Source organism: Camelus bactrianus, chromosome 5 (assembly GCF_048773025.1).
Source record: "Camelus bactrianus isolate YW-2024 breed Bactrian camel chromosome 5, ASM4877302v1, whole genome shotgun sequence".
NCBI classification, from domain to species: domain Eukaryota; kingdom Metazoa; phylum Chordata; class Mammalia; order Artiodactyla; family Camelidae; genus Camelus; species Camelus bactrianus.
Window position 1 is genome coordinate 67,173,036 of NC_133543.1, and position 16,997 is coordinate 67,190,032.

General features: G+C 38.8%; 1 protein-coding gene and 1 long non-coding RNA gene across 2 annotated transcripts in view; one reads left to right on the top strand and one right to left on the bottom strand.

Annotated features, from left to right (window-relative positions):
• LOC123618323 (uncharacterized) overlaps positions 1-16,997 on the bottom strand; it is a 46,412-nt gene that overhangs the window by 20,166 nt on the left and 9,249 nt on the right. The window contains exon 2 of the long non-coding RNA XR_006726744.2: positions 2,388-2,539. This is a non-coding gene — a long non-coding RNA (uncharacterized LOC123618323). The remainder of the gene's footprint in view (positions 1-2,387; positions 2,540-16,997) is intronic.
• The window catches only part of MFSD6 (major facilitator superfamily domain containing 6), a 69,915-nt gene that overhangs the window by 471 nt on the left and 52,447 nt on the right, over positions 1-16,997 (top strand). The window lies entirely within an intron of this gene.

The following is a 16,997-nucleotide window of genomic DNA, read 5'->3' on the forward strand; positions in this document are numbered from 1 at the left end:
GCGCTCGGCGGGGGCAGCCCGGTAGCCCCACCCTGGCCTTCCCTGCGGGGGCCGGGCCCGGCCCGAGGACGCGGAGCACCCCCGCCGGCGTGCACACCTGCTGTTGCGTCGGGGAGGGGGCTTCAGAGGAGAGGCCCGGAGCCAGACGTGTGTGGGTGTCTCCGCTCCAAGCCCCGCTCGCCCGCCGCTCTCTCCCTCCCCTGCCGCTCCCTCCTCCCCTGGGCTCCCGTGTCGGTTGTCATCTTTTGGGGCGCTGGGGGAAGACTACAGCCGGCACCCCCCACCCCCCCACCCCGCGCCCGGCGCCGGCAGCACTTCCGCAAACGTAACTGGAGTCGGGAAAACAAAGGCGCTGCCCAAGGGAGCCCTCCCCGGCCCCGGCAGCAGCCGGGGGTGCGGGGTGAGGGTTGGGCCCCAGTGTCCAGGCCCTTCTCGGCCCGCCCGACTCGCGCCCTTGCCATAAACATCTCGGGAGAAAGAGGGAGGCGAGAATCACCAGACAGCCCGAGTACAAGGACGTAGCCACTTGTGTGGCAAGAGGAGGAAATGACAGCGTTTGCTTCCCCAGGTGAATAAATACAGGGGGAAAAAAAAAGAAAAAAACCCCAAAACCTCTTTCCCTTGCCTGCTACCATCCTAGGATAGATTCCCCACCTCCATGCTTTTTTACTTCAGCTTGGCCTAATATGTCCCTATAGCCATTTTGAAATAGCTGTAGAGGTTTAGTCCTTTTGGGTCCTATTTGTTCCCTACACAGCCTCCTGTAAATGTAAGTAGGATGGTGAAAAATTCCAAATGCAGCTTTCCCCCGCATTTATCCCATTCCCACGTGGACAGACAGGTGGATTAATTACCTTTAAGGCCGGCACACGGTGCATTTCTCTCCCACACGCATTCACAACCACAGACATTTCCTTTCATCCAGAAATATTTAACGCTTTACAGAGCTACTGGAACAGATAAAACCTTGCCTATCAGTAGTAGGAAAGAACCCTAAAGAGCTGAGGTTTTGATCCCAACTGATGTCTAAATATGTGTATGGCCTTGGGCATGTCACGTCTTCCTGAGCCTCAGTTTTCTCAGGCGTAAAAGGAGATTGTTGGATAGTATAGTGGCCAAGCTTCCCCCTAATTAGGATTTTGTGGAAATCTAACCCCTTCAGTATAAATGAATGTAAAGTGTGGGTGGATGTGTAGTTGACCAACAACATGTGATAAAAGCAGATGTGTATTTGGTAGGTCCCTGGTGTCTGCAGACCATCCCTTCCCCAAGACAGGGTCACAAGTCTGCTAAAGGTGTATGCGTCATTGATGGCCTTGTTAAGTAAAAGGAGAGGATAGGAAGCCACCTCATTGGGAAGGTCGGCTTTTGATACTTTAAGCTGCTGGTCGTCAGCGGACATGGAAGATGTTTTCAGTTCTTCCGTGGTAGTCAGATGGCTTGAGTTTATCAGAAGTAAGGAAAACTTAGGATTGCTGTTAGGCTGGGACAGTGCTACTGAGCGGAGTGCAAGACACTCTGGAGAAGTAGGAGGAGAGAGGATTATATTTCAATAATGCACTAAAGCTACTGAGTATTTACTGTAATTTATTTCTAAGGCACTTTCTGTTTCTGTACAAATAAGGTAAATACAAAAACATGAAGGCAAACCAAAACACAAAAATAAATGAAACAGCAAGTTTTGCAGGTATTTGGTGATATGAGCTATCAAATCACCAAGCCTACCATGTATAGTTCTGGATTATTAACAGTAATAAGGCATTTTTTGCACTCAGTATGTCCAAGATATCATCTTCAAGAATTTCTAAATCCCTGTAAGACAAGTCTTTTCCCATCTTGTGGATGATGAAAAGGAAGCTCAAAGGGTTAAGGAACTAAAAAAAACCACATAATCAGTAAGAGGTGAAGTTAGATTTGACCACGTGTCTCTGGCTTCAAAGCCCAGGAAATTTCCACACAGTGTCCCTCCCTATTCAGGACCCATTAAACCTCACCCCCTATCTAGGTGCCTTCCTTTTTTTTTTGCCTTTGAAATTGATTTCATTTCAATATAGATATATTAAATATGTTAATATTTATCTGTATAAGATAATCTATATATTTGCAGTGCATATATATCAATGCATATATGTTTACCTGTTCTCACCATTTTTAGGTTAAGGCAAGGATATTTAGTATATAGGGTGACAGATTTTTTTGTTTGACTTCTTTTGATAGTAAATCTTTTTAGCAATATCATTGTAGGGAAAGAGAAGTGCAGTAGGTGTAAATGTATCTGTTAGCTACTTTGGCACATTGTCTTGGGAAAAATCAAGATGTGGTAGGTGAAAAAAGGAAATTGCAGGGGAGATTTATGTATTTAAACCTGCATGCAGGCACATGTATACCTTGTTGTCTTCAAACTGTTGACAGTGGCTTCCTGAAGGAAGTGGGTTCCGGTGGTGAAGAGAAGAAGGTGCTTTTACTTTTTACCTTATAAAGTTGTTTCTGGGCTTAAAATTTTATTTTGCAATAAGCATTTGTCCTTTTAGTATATAACCTAAAAAGGGAAACAGAAAGAGTAGCATTGAATCAGTAAAAACCCAAAATAAGAAAAAAGTTGAGTGTGCCTAAACTCTGTAATATTGGAGAAGTGTAGATCAAAGAGAAAAGTGTGGTGTTCTGAGAATTGCAGGTGTGGGAGCAAATGGTGAGGAGTCTTGGATGACTGCTTTTTGCCTTTTCTAACAGTATAGCATATTCTATGGCACCCCCAATTTTCCTCCTCAATAAGAACGCTTTGGTGCACACCCCCAATTTATCTGCTCATAGGGTGATAAGAATTTCTTCCTGTTCTTGCTCGTGGTAGTCATCTTAGGAAGCATTATTGTTGTTTATGTAGAAGGTAAGAGTAGGAGAAATATTTACCTGCTGTGTCGTTTCATGAAATTTATGGCATTCTGGATGACTTTAGGTGTAATTATTTTTAGTTACATATCAGGAGCAACAGGTTATTATCAAGTAATCTAGTCTGATGCATATATATATATATATGTGTGTATATATATATATATATATATATATATATATATATATATACACACACACATATACACACAGACCCACAATTCTGCTCAGTTTTATGTAATACTAATAAAAATCATTGCTTAGAATCCTTAAAAATTAATACATTTTCCTGCTCAGGCTTAGAAATTCAGAGTCAAATATATTCAGACTTTTCAGGATCAAGAAAACACATTCTTTTGTTTTGTACACAAAGGAAATCTGAGTAAGGTTGGTTCATTATAGACGGAATAGGCAATCCTGGGAAAAAGGCAATTGTAAAATTATTTTGCAGAAGAAATAGTCTGACAATTTTAGGCGTTATCCAACATTTCATTTAAGGTTCTGATTATGTTTTAGGCTGTGGGGAAATATCAGTCTTTTGATTTAGGAAACCTCATTGCTCAGTAGGTTCTCTTGAAACCTGGAAATCAAGTGCAAGATCCTACCCTAGTACAAAACCAGTTTGGGTAAAACCTTTTCCTCAAAGCAAAACAAATATGTCATTTCCCAGGGCATAGCATTTTGGATTCCTGAGAAATGCAGACGTATACAGGTTATGTGAATTCAGCATTATGTGTGGGGCATTGAAAACACCTTAACGTCTCCATCAGGGACATTCCATTTGGATGTAATTCCTCCATGGCTAATTACCCAACATTAGCTGTCTGTGGCCACTTACTATACTTTACTGGCATTTTGGAGTGTAAGAAGGCCTGTGCTAGCCTGATTTTTTTGTCCTAGATGACATGTTATCCAGTACTTAGCCCTGTTGTTGGATTTCAGTAACATTTGCTTTGTAGCTGTTTTTCCTTCTCCCTATTTATAAGATGCTTATTTACTGCTTTGTAAAATGGCATCGTTTAAGTTGGTTGGTGGGGCAGCTTTTGGAAACAACCAGAGTCATTTGCTAAGCCAATGACTTATTGGTGCTGAGTCCAAATAGAAAACTTAAACCAAAACAAAACAAATTTAAAAAATGTGAAATGCCTAAACTTTGAGTCTATATGTTAATATGTGTCTGCTATAGATATTACAACTCTGGTTGCTAGTTTGTGGCTCTAAATAGCACGCAAGCACACGTACCCCTACCTCAGCACCAACAAAAACTACCCCAGCTGTTGTGTATTTAAAGTAGCCTTCATCTGCCCTTGTCCAGTGTCAGGTTAATGTGGCTGAGCCTTAGATGTGCTGCTGATTATGTGGAAGAGATGTTAAGGTTTGGAAATGGGAATGACCATCCTGTGTTACCTTACAGCCTGGTGGTCCTGCTGTGTTTTAGGAATGGGAGAGAAGGAAGGATAGTTGGGAAGATATCTAGGCTCTTAGGAAAACCCTATTCCAGATGTTTTATAAAAGGGGATTGAGTAAAGGATGGCCGAGACATCTTTTTTGACATTTGTTCTGGCATGTGTTTGAGTTGGGGAGACAAATGCAGGGAACATTGTGCAAGTAGAAAACAAGAAAGTCCGGCTTTGAGGAATTGTTTTGATCTGAGACCAAGAATGGAACTTGGGGAAGAGAGGGAGATGGGACACCATGAGTCAGCAGTGGCCGAGGGAATTCTGGTGTGGCTTTGTGGGAGAATAAAAGAACTAGAAAGAGGAACTCATGTCTCAACAAGCCTGATTTGTGGGTTAACTGGGCCAAGGGAAAGTGAGTCAGTAGCCTGGGCTGGTAGTTAACTCCCTGTGTGGTTACGTAGAGAGACCTCGGTGTCACCCCCTTGCCACACTGGGCCACCCTGGGGGCTAAGAAGCAGAGCCTAGGACTCCCAGAGGAAGTCTGAGCCCCAGAACAGCAGAGGAGGGGGTCCCTATGATCCTTGTGGTGAATTTGTCTCTTATAACTGCTCTGGGCGTTTTAAGGTAGAACACACCTGGGCCCAAGGTGAACAAGTCCTCTGTCAACAGAGCCAAGCCTGAAGCCCCCACACTAACCACATAAAGCAGAACCATAGAAAGTGACATGCACGCTGTCTGTGACTTCATAGAAATGCACTGATCCTATTCAGCAGAGCCGAACTTCTGAAGCTATTGTGGAGTGCCTTCTTACTTCTATTTCAAAATAATTTCCGTGGAACTGTGTTTAACTAATGAACAGATGGAACCCAGACTCACCTTTTAGAGGAAGTTTGAAAAAAAAAGACTTTCCAAGGGGTAAAAATGACACACATTTAAATTTTATTTCCTATTAATGAGGTTCCCTGTATTTTGAAGGTGTAATATCTTTTAAGAGTGTGTCACAGTTCTTGTAACTGGCCCTTTCAGTTGTTCTACTGGGAAGCAGTGGGAAACACAGAGAGGCAGACTTCAGTTTCACAACTCCCAGTGGCCTTTCAGGAACTACAGGATCAAGGGTGTCCCAGTTGTCATTCACATACCTTGTATTTGCAATAGTGCCTTTTAAATACATATTTTTAAAGTGAGAGGTGCTCATTGAAGAAAAAGCCAATCAAGTATAAGAAAAAAAATTAATGTAACTCCTAACTGTACTTTTCAGAGATAACTCCTAGTAATATTTTGGTATTTTTTTTGAGTCTTTTTCTAAAATATACTTTGTATGAAGTCAATAACTATATATATAAAGTCTTATCATATGTAGAGATTTTGGTCCTGCTTTTTTTCACTTAATGCAGTGCACAGATCATGCACATTTCCCCATATTCTGTTAATTCTATTTAAATTCCATTGAGTTTTATTAATTCAGTTCAGTTTTTCCATCCTGTGGATATAAGGTTCTATTTTTCTCATAGGTATATACCATAATTTGTTTGACTGTTTCTGTTACTGATTGCTTACTTTGTTTCAGTTTTGATTATAACAAAAACTGCTAAAATAAACATCCTTACATCTAAATCCTTGCCTTCTAGAAAGGCTGTATTTGTACTCTCAGTTAACGAGAATGCCTGTTGATCTTCACTTTTACTAGCACTGAATATTTTCATTTTTGAAAGTATCTCATTTCAAAAGTATTACATTTTCATGTATATTGAAGTACCTTGCTCCTTTAATGGGCTAGGTAATAAATCTTTTTCTAAAAGAAACTGATAGTACTTGGTCAAACTCAGTTTATTCGGGTCCTAACAGCAAAAGAAACAAAAACAATTTTAGATTACATACGCTGGAATGTGCTTAGGATATAAATTATTTTAGACACTAGTGTATTTAGAGAATGTAAGTAAAAATCATTAGTAGCTATGTGTCTATAGAAAAATGTATTTTCAATTTTGAGGTCTGTATTTTGATTTATATTATAAGCATAAAAGATGTGTCTGGGAAAGAAGGACTATAAATTTCTGTTGAAAGTGTCTTATGGACAGGTTGTACAGTCTTTAATCCTCTTAACTTCCTCAGTGTCTGATAGTGCCCACATAGCCAAGTAGTAATACCAGTCTTTTAAGAATAAGCATTCATTAAGCATCCATTATAAATATAGCATTATTTTACACACATAATACATGTACTCTAACCTAATGTATTACTAATACCTGGAGTTGTATTTTTATTTCTGATTATAATTCTTATTTTTTCACAGTCTGCTTTTCTTGTGTTCCTAGTATTTTTGCATTTTGAACCCATAGTCCTATACTAATTGTATTTGCCCAAGTCAGTCCTTTTCTGAAACCATTTGAGAAAAAAAAATTGAATGTGTGTCTGTGTGTATAAAAAAAAGCATTCACATAACTAGGTTTAAAAATAAACCCAAAACATTTTAATTTAATTGTAATTTGTCTTTTTTAACTAATATACATTCTGTATAAATTGTTTCTAAAGTATAGCAAGCAATAATTAAGAGAGGAAAATCTATAAAACCTTAAGTAAATAACTCAGCTTTTGGTATCAACCTTTTAAAAATCTTTAGGTTTATGCTTTGAAAAGATAAGAAGAGCGAAGCTAAGATTTTTCCATTTTAGCTTCTTGGCAAAGATTGCATTTATAATCATTAAATTAGTAAATATTTTGATAGTAGAGACAGTTTTCAAATGTTGTGTTGACTTGCTGTGGCTCCCACCCTCACTGTGGCCTGTGCTTGTGCTGACTAGGTTCCATCCTTCCCTCTTTTAACCAGGTACCTATTCTGTTACTTAGAAGGTGTTTGAAGATGCAATATTGATATATTTCTCAGGCTCCCACATGAAAATAAGTGTGCTTGTAGGGCCCCCTATCTGAGAAATTGCATAATGTTTGGAAGATAATTGGAATTGTGTTAACAAACAGTATTAGAGAAATAAATGTATGCATCAATACACATTTTAAAACAAGTAGAACACATATGTATGACATTTATTTAGTGCTTTCAGAAACCTTCTGGCAGTAACTCCGTGGCTTCCACAGGTTGAAACTGTTGCTCTGGAGGAAGCAAGTGGCCAGTGATGCCACGCCCACTGCTGTGGCTCACGGTGAAGGGGAGTGGGTAGGGAAGCTCTGGATGGGCTTGTCTTTCGAGATGCACCGCTGGCATTCCAGATTTGAAAAAGTAAAAAGAATTTTCCCTAACTCAAAAGTTAACCACTCAGTAACACTTAAGCTCTTTTAGCATTCTTGGTTCAGTAATCTGGGTTCCACCACTATTTGTATTATTTCAATGGGGAAGTGGTTTCTAAGCTTCAGCAGTTGAAGCTCAGTGAATATTTGAAACCCAACCTGTTCATGAGCTTGGTTCCTCTAAACAAACAATTGCATTGCTGTGTCTGGCTACTGAACGGGGTGTAGGGAGAGATGACCATGTGCTGGTTCTACTTTTACAAAGCTGCTGTGACGCCCTCCTTAAATCCTTACGTTGTTTTCCTTCTTGACAAATAAATAGAGTATTAGTAGCAGTGTATTCAATTACTTTCACTTCCTATTTTGAATACCTTTTGGATTTTTTTGGTTGGAGAAACTCACAAGGTAAAAGTATCTTTTAAAAAATATTTTTTCCACAGAGAAAAAAATGTGACAATAAAAAATATTTTTTCATGCTGTAATATGAACTGTTACTTGTTCCCTGCGCTGGGCTTCTTTTAAGACAGGAAGTTTATTGGAGAGGTAGCAGGAAATGAGGTTCTGGGGCCTGCTTCAAATTTATACTGGAGGCTCTTGGCACAATATTTAATCAGAAGCCTAAAATGAATAAATAGGAATCTGCTTCCATGATGGTTGATAAGATCTAAGGACCTAAATGGAAAAAAAAAATTGACATTTAAATGTCTTCCACAAAGTGAAAGCAAAAATCTGTTTGGCTTTTATTACTAAAACCACACTTAGGGTTAAAGGCTATTCCACTCCCTCCCCCTGAGATGAAAATAATTTGTTCTTTGTACCCTCTTAGCAGGTGAAGGGAAACATGTTAGGGTTTTGATTCCTTTTTTCACATTTATTATGTTACAGATATAATTAAAATATTCCTAAGGGAGCTGTGTTTTAAATGAATAGTTATTTCTTGCCTGGGGATACTAATTTATCATTCTAGCCCATAGCCCAACAGTGTGTTCTCTAGTGAGCCAGTGCACTGGTCCCCACCCCCTTAGTTAGGCTGTGGACAGGGAAATGGATATGGACATAAATTTATGAACATTGATAAAATGCTAGCCGGGTTCAAGGGTTTAGGGGTGGTGCCAGAGAATACGGTGAGAACACTCTGGAAGAATGCTTTTGGAATAATTGCAAAATAAGGCCCAGTATTTTAATGAAATATTATACCCTGGAATAAGATCACAGTCACTGCCACCACCACCACCACCATCAAATATGCATATGTTGCTTTTGAGTTAGAAAAATGCTTTTTCATATATTATTTCATTTAAGCCCTCGAGCCCCTCTGAGAATTAGTTGACTCCAATTTGTGTTTTTAATCTCCATTTTACAATGAGGTAAGGGAGGCTCAAAGAAGCACTGCTTTGTCAAAGCCAGGAGAGCAACTGGAGCTTCTCTGCACTTCCTAAAATTAATGTCTGTCACATTAAACTTTAGTGAAATCTTATATATATGTTTTGCCATCAGGTATTTGTCAAAAAAACAAAAACAAAAACAAAAAAAACCCTACAAAACCCAGTATCTGTTGAGACCTTACAAGAGTAAAGGGCAATATGCAAAGTACTGAATTCCTCCCTCAAGGAATTTATAATCTAGTTGGGCAGATAGGTGTAATTTTATTGCTCTTTTTATAGATACTTCCTAAGTCAGACAGCAGCTTAGGTGTGAGGGCAACCTCCAGAAGTAGAGGTAGGAGTCAGGAAAATACTGCGAGTTTATTCTATTTCCAGATATTATATAAGATTGCATTAGTACAGTTCAAAAAGTACTGTCTAAAATGATTCTATCTCAGGATATTAGTACTTGGAATTAGTATAAAGCCCAGTACACAAAAATAAAAGGTCAAACATTGGGAAATCCTTGGTAGGAGTTGTAGTGGCAGAACCCTGCCAATCTGTGTCCCACACTGAAGCTACAGTGATCTTTGTAAAATACAAATATGGCCATTCTACTCCCCTGTTTGAGTCTCTTCGGTGGCTCCCTGTTACAGTCAAAATAAATAATATGCACAAGTTCTTACACATTAGGCACTGTGCTGAGAGTTCAATATGCATTATCCCTTTTCATCCTCACAGCTACAATGGAAAAGTATTATTAGGTTCCTCATTTTGTAGATAAGGAAGAGTAAGACTTAGAGAAGCTGACAGTGACAGAGCTAGGGGTCCAACCTCTGCCGGTCTCTCTACTGGAGAACCCCTTGGTAGCGTGCAGAAGGCCCTTTTTGATCAGCCCCTCACCTGCTTCTCCTTTGTGGGTTTCTCTTACTTGTCCTTTAAGACCCCCCTGCAGGCCCCCCCAGAGACTCCTGTGTCACCCAGTGCTTGCACCTGTTTTGACATTTGGCATAGTAGGTTGGGGTTGTGAGGAGAGCCCTCCTCTCTCTCACCACTGGATGTGGTAGCAGGGACGGCATCTTCTTCACCGTTTGAATTATTGATCACCAAACATGCATGCCATCTAATGGTTGGTGCTAAATTTATATTTGTTGGATTAAAAAGAAGAATGTCTTTATCTTTGCTCTAGGTCTCTAATCCAGTTACTCCTTGGCTTGATATTTGAGGCCGTCTGTCACCTATTGCTGTAGGCTAGCCTCACTTGCCCCTCAGCCCCAGTATTAACCGTGTAAGGATCTCCTGCTGTCTTTTCTTTCCCCCATCCTGGAGTAGTTTTCCCATTGTCTTTGAAGCAAACTCTACACATCTTTCAAGGTTCAGGTTGAACTCGCATCTGGAGTTTGAACTATACTCTGAACTCCAGAAGCACCCTGTCGTTAGTGACATTTTTTGTTAGTTATGCAGGGCCCTGTGGCTTCTCTTTTGTTATTCTTCTGACTTGTCATTTAAAATCCTCCCTGTGTTTTGGGCTCACCTTGTCAACTATAAAGTCTTGGAGGCCAAAACCAAGTGTTTGGCATCCTTGTCTAGTAGCTGCACAGTGGGTCAGGAGGCAGTACCTGCCAAGAGCACAGGCTGTCTGGGTTTGAGTCCTGGCTCTGCTACGAATTCCCTCTGTGACCTTGGAATAATTATTTACCTCCTCTGTGCCTGTTTCCTCATCTGTAAAGTGGGGAAAGTAATCATACTTACCCCAGAGAACTGTTGTGTGGATTAAATGAGTTAATACATTTTAAGCCCATAGTAAGTGCTATTTAAGGGTTATTTTGTTTTAGTTCATAATAACAGAATAATAAAACCTCCTGAGCTCTTATTAAAATACGAACATGTTGTCCAAGGTTGGCAATCACAGACTATGCATTAAACGCTGTGTGGATCAGTTTGTCACCTAGCAGATAAGTTTTGCTGTGAGCCTGGCAAAGGTCCACCAAGAATGACAAGGATAGCAGGTTCTGGGTTCTGGGAAGAGTGTCAGTCCAAGAGGAATACTGTTGGTGGCAGCTGTGGGAGCTTGTGGGCAGCCTGTGTGCCTTCAGGGCTCACGCTGGATACTGGAGAGTAAGTCAGGGCTGACAGGACTCGGTCCAGTTTTATTCCTTCACAATTTGGTGTAGCCATAAAGGAAGCACGTCAAAGTGCTCCAGAAGGCAGAGGAGGATTCCCAGGTGGCCATCCACCTTTGCACACCTTAATGCCCTTGTGGCATGTGTAACTGTTATAAACCAACCTTCTGTTTCTTTTTCCTGACATTGGCTAAACGTGTAGCAGGTGCTAAAGCAGTCCTTATTTTAAAAAGGTCTGTTAGAATTGACATTGGGTGCTCTGTTTGTGAGGAAAACTCTATTCTGGAAAATGCTGGGGGTTGAACTGAATGTTTGAAGCGTAGTGGGTGAATACCAGGGTGCTAAGGCTTCTTGAGAGAGGTTTCTGTTTGTGCTGGGAATAAATTACAGCAGTAGCTAGAGTCCTGCTCCAGGAGTCACATTATTCAGGGGCATGGAGAATGGTCAACAGCAGTTAACAGGGTAGAGCCAGCTCTGAGGTTCAAGAAGTGGATTTCCCTGTTCTGCAGCTTCAGGTCCTGGTCTCTAGGCAACATCAAGTTATGATAGCAATGGTGCCAGGAGGAATGTCCCTTCTGTGTAATCCAGGGATTGTTTCCTTTCCGTCACTGATAGTTATGTCACTGCTACATTATAGCATGCGTTATCATAGTGCTGGCAAATTGGACCTTTGGCAATTATTATTCCAAATAATATGTTCAGGTTTAAGATCTTTTTCTTCAAACATTGAATCTGTTTCCATACTTACATATTTGTAGATAACTCAGTATACTTTTCAGCAGTTTTAATTTCAATATTTAATGAGGAAAGCTATCAATTTTAACAAGAATGATTTCATCGCCTCTTATCAATAATTCAGAAATACCTGCTATTTGAATGACTCAGCGTAGATACTGGTAGAATGTCTTTCCAGGTTTTAAAAGGCTGTGTTACATATATTTTGCAGTAGTGATGTTGATTACTGTCATTAGAGAGTGCCAGGTGAGAAAACCTTTCTGCTTTTCTAAAAAACAAAAACCCCCTTATCCAATTAGGGTTAACTGCAAACCTACAATAGAGATTTCCTGGAGAAGTTTATGAATTTATTTCTGTGTATAATTTGAAATCTGTTCTCTTTTTTTTTTTAAAGTTTCTTTTAAGAAATCTTTTAAGATTCAGGAATTTAAAACAAAATAGCTTAATGGGTTCATGTTAGTTCACTATTTAATAAACATAATCTCTAGATTTGTAAGTAGATTAAGCACATCAACCAGCATATAAATATTCTTACTGCTCTTCATACTTATTCTACCAATCCTTATGGTAAATTAAATGTAGTCTAAGTCAGCCCAAGCAGGCCTTGCTTTAAGACAGATTGAAATGTTACTAAAATGCAGAGATTTTTTCAGGTTCATTTGTTTCTTTTTTGTCCCTTGGGGGATCCTTTGATTACACAGATGACTATAGTTACAGTTTATTTTGTTTCTGTGTTCACAATGTGATTGTTTCAGTTTCTTTTCATCAGAATCTAAATATGACCTGAAAATACTGAGTCAAAACATTGATGTCTTGAGTTGAAACTTAAAGTTTTTGTGTTTGTGTTTTTAGATTTGACATTCATGCAAAATTTACTGAATGTGACATTCATATAAAAGGTACTGCACGTCATATTACAGGAATATTATCTTCACTACTTTGCATTTGTTGATACTTTGAGAACTACTTAACATCTGAACTCAGGTAACAAGAGAAACCTTGCATAACCTTATGATAATCAAAAATCATTTGAATAAGGTGGAGAGGAAAGAATGGTTTTGGAGAAAGTCACTCATCAAAGTTTAAATCAACGTCCTAATGAATGTAAGATGTTTTGCAGCTTTGAATTAGTATTTGGGCACCAGTTCTTTATCATCACTTGGACAATTCAGGAATCATGCCTTTTTAAGGCAAATTTGTGTCCTTCTCTGACCTACTTGGTATAGAATCAGCTGATTTATGGAGAATAATTAAGTAAAGGCCTCCTGATTAGAATTCATGCAGTCAGAAATCATTCTGTACAATTCTGAAAACTATTTTTAGTCTATGATGGGATGCTAGTAGCTGCTTTTAATTACTATCTTTTACCAAGACAAAGCTCATATTTCTGCATATTTACTTTTTAGTTTTTATTGTTATTCTTAAGTGAGTTATGCACATATAATTTTTTTAAATGAACCAGTTTATAAGGCTTTTTAAAAAAAACAAACAAACCAGGTATCTATGCCATCTCTCCTCATTTCCCCTCCCAGAGGCGACTACATTCTGTTTTGAAGGGGATTGTTTTGATATTCACCTGTATACTTTAAAATAACTTGCTTGTATTCTTGGAAGGCAGCTGTGCTCACCATTATACCACTAACGCTTCCCTAAATTGCTTGTATTCTTGATTCTTGATTTGTAGAAGTAAGCACTGTCTATTGTCTCCCCACTTCGGAAGTTTCAGAGTTAGCTGTCTGTCCTGCCCCATCTCCCTGTGCCCGTTCAGCCTTCTTGTTCCCCTGCCTTCCCCCGTAGTTGTGCGGCACCTTTGGTTAGTTCAGTAGTCACTGTTTATATTAGCATGACTGTGTGATCACAGCCGAGACAGGACTAAACAATGATTGTCTTTTCCTGTGCCACCTTTTGTTTTCTCCTAGTGTTTTGTTTACTTAACTTTCTCTGTACTTTCCATTAATTCATTCCTAAACTCTTCATCAACACTCTCAATGTTTTCGTAGGAAATTCAGATGTCTTGGTAGGTTCTGTCAGTGTCATTTTGCTGACGGAGCCCCTCCTGGGGCCTTCCGACCTGCCCCCACCTGACTGGCTGCCTTTTGCGTCTGGTGCCCGGCTGTCATCCGGGATCCCCCATCACCAGCATGCGTGTTCCTGTTGTCTCTCTCCCATGTCCTCCTATTTCCTATATCCCATGTCTGACTCTCTTGATTTATTTCCTACTTTGGCAATACACGTCCTGACGTGAGAAAAGGTATACGAGAGGTACATTTTTTTATTTTGAAAAATTTCATATGTAAAATGTCTTTCTTTCACCTATAAACTTGAACGATAATTTGGCTGGGTACAGCTTACAGTGTTACTGTGGAGAAATCTAAAGCCATTGTGGTTCCTGATCCTTAGTATGTGACACATTTTATCCTCTGAAAGTTTGTAGGGCCATGTTTATTCTAGTGTTCGGAAATTTTGATGATGTGCTTTGGTTTGGATCCATTTCATTCACTGTGACAGGTACTCTGTGGTCATTTCAGTCAACTCATATCTTTCAGTTCTGAGAGATTTTCTTGAATTAAAAAAATTCCCTTCTCTAATTTTTTTCTATTTTGTCTTCTTGGAGTTCCTATTTTTTAGATACTTGACTTTCTTAGTGATCCTATATCCTATATCCTATGTCTTGTCTTTTCTCTAGTACGTTCATGTCTTTTCTTGTTTTCTTCTTCATATTTTAAGTAAGTTCGTTTTTTGTTGAAAAATAATGTAGTTCACTGACTTTTTACAAAGTGAACCCTTCCATATAATAAAGATCCAGATCAGAAAAACAAAATTATCAGGCCCCCGGAACTCCATCTAACTACTGCCTCACCCAAGGGTAACTAACTAACTACTATCCTGAATTTTTAAAATTGATTTTTTTATTTTGAGATAATTGTAGATCCACATACAGTTGAAGGAATAAAACAGAGATAGCCTGTTTACCCTGTATCCACTTTCCCCTAGGGGTAACATCTTGCAAAACTTTAGTCCAATAGCACAACCAGGATACTGACAATGATGCAGTCAAGATACCAAACATTTTTATCGCCAAGATCCCTCATGTTGCCCTTTTGTAGCCACCTCCACTTTCCTCCCACCTCCACTCCCTACTGAACCCCTGGCAGTCACTGTGTGTTCTCTATTTCAGTAAATTTATCATTTTGAGAATGATATTTGAATGGAATCATACAGTATGTAATCTTTTGAGACTGACTGTCTTCTCTAGAGATTCATTCAGGTTATTGTGTGTGTCAGTTATTTATTCCTTTGTATTGCTGAGTGGTATTCAATGGTTTGGAGGTGCCACAGTTGATTTAACCAGTCATTATCCGTTGAAGGACGTCTGGGTTGTTGACAGTTTTTAGCTATTACAAATAAATCTTCTATAAACATTTGTTGTACAGGCTTTTGTGTGGAAATAAGTTTTCACTTCTCTGGGATAAACGCCCAGAAGTGCAGTTGGTGGGTCATATGGTAGTCACACGTTACGATTTGTAAGAAGCTGCCAAACTGCTTTGCAGAGTGCCTGCACCATTTTACGTCCCCAGTAGTAATGTGTGAGTGATTGAGCTGCTCTTTTCCTTGTCAGAATTTGCTGTCACTCTTTATTTTAGCCATTCTTATAGGTGTGTAGTGATACATCATGTTTTTAATGTACATTTTCCCGGTGGTTAATGACAGTGAGCATCTTTTCATATGTTTATTAGCATCTGTCTAGCCTGTGTCTCCTCTTTGGTAAAATGTCTCTTCATGTCTTTTGTTCATTTTCTAATTGGATTTTTTTTTTTTTTTTTTTTTTTACTGTTGAGTTTTGAAAATTCTTTACATATTCTGGATACTAGCCCTTTGTTGAATATGTGGCTTGCAAATATTTTCTCCCAGTCTGTAGCTTGTCTTTTCATTCTGTTAGTAAACTCTTTCACAGAGCAAAAGTTTGTAATTTTGATAAAGTCAAATTTATCAAGTTTTCCTTTTATGAATCATGCTTTTGGTGTTAAATCTCAGAACTCTTTGCCTAGCATTAGGACCTGAAGATTTTCTCCTAGGTTTGTTTTTTTTTTTCCTTAAATTTTTATAGTTTTACTCTATGTTTAAATCCATGATCCATTTTGAGTGGCTGTTCATATAAAGTATGAGACTTCGGTTGAGATTCATTTTTTTGTCTGAGGATGTCTGATTGCACCAGCACCATTTGTTGAACAGGTTACCTTCCCCCATTAAATTGTTTTTGCCTCTTTGCCAAATATCACTTGGGCTTATTTGTGTGGATTTATTCCTGGGCTCTCTATTCTGTTCCATTGATCTATGTGTCTAATCTTCTGCCGGTACCACACAGTCTTGATTAGAATGTAGCTAAGTAATGAATCTTTTTTTTTCTCCCACAATTGCTTTAGCTATTCTAGTTCCCTTTCCTTTTCATATAAATTTATGAATAGTCTTGCCCATATCTACAAAAAAGTCTTGCTGAGATTTTGATAGGGTTTGTGTTAAACTTGTATATAAATTCGAGGATAACTGAAGTCTTTACTGTGTTGAATGTTTCAGTCCATGAACATGGTATGGCTTTCATTTATTTAGATTTTTTAATTTCTTTTATTAGCATTTTGTAGTTTTCAGCATATAGTCCTGTACATGTTTTGTTAACTTATACTGAAATATTTCTTGCCTCAAGAAGCTTTTGTAGATTTCTTGGGACTTCCTACATAGGCGGTCATGCCAACTGCAAAGAGAGACAGTTTCTTCCTTTTTGATCTATATGCCTTTTGTTTCCTTTTCTTTCCTTATTGCACTGGCTAGAAATTCCAACACTAAGTTGCATAGAGTGGTGAGACCAGGCAGCGTTCCCTTGTTCCGTATCTTAGAGAAAAAGCATTCAGTCTTTCACCATTAAGTGTAATGTTACGTGTAGGTTTTTGGTAGGTGATCTTTATCAAATTGAGGAAGTTCCCCTTTATTGCTGTTTTTCTGCAACTTTTCATGAATGAGTGTTTAATTTTGTCACATGCTTTCTTTTCTGCATTGATTGATAGGATCATGACTCTTGTTTCTCCTTTGGCTTGTGTATATGATGGATTACATTGATTGATTTTCAAATATCACATGAGCCTTGTGTCCTTGGAATAAATCCCATGTGGTCATAGTGCACAATTCTTTTTTTATTGGCTAAATTTCTTTTCTAATATTTTGTTAAGGATTTTTGTGGGTATGTTTATAAG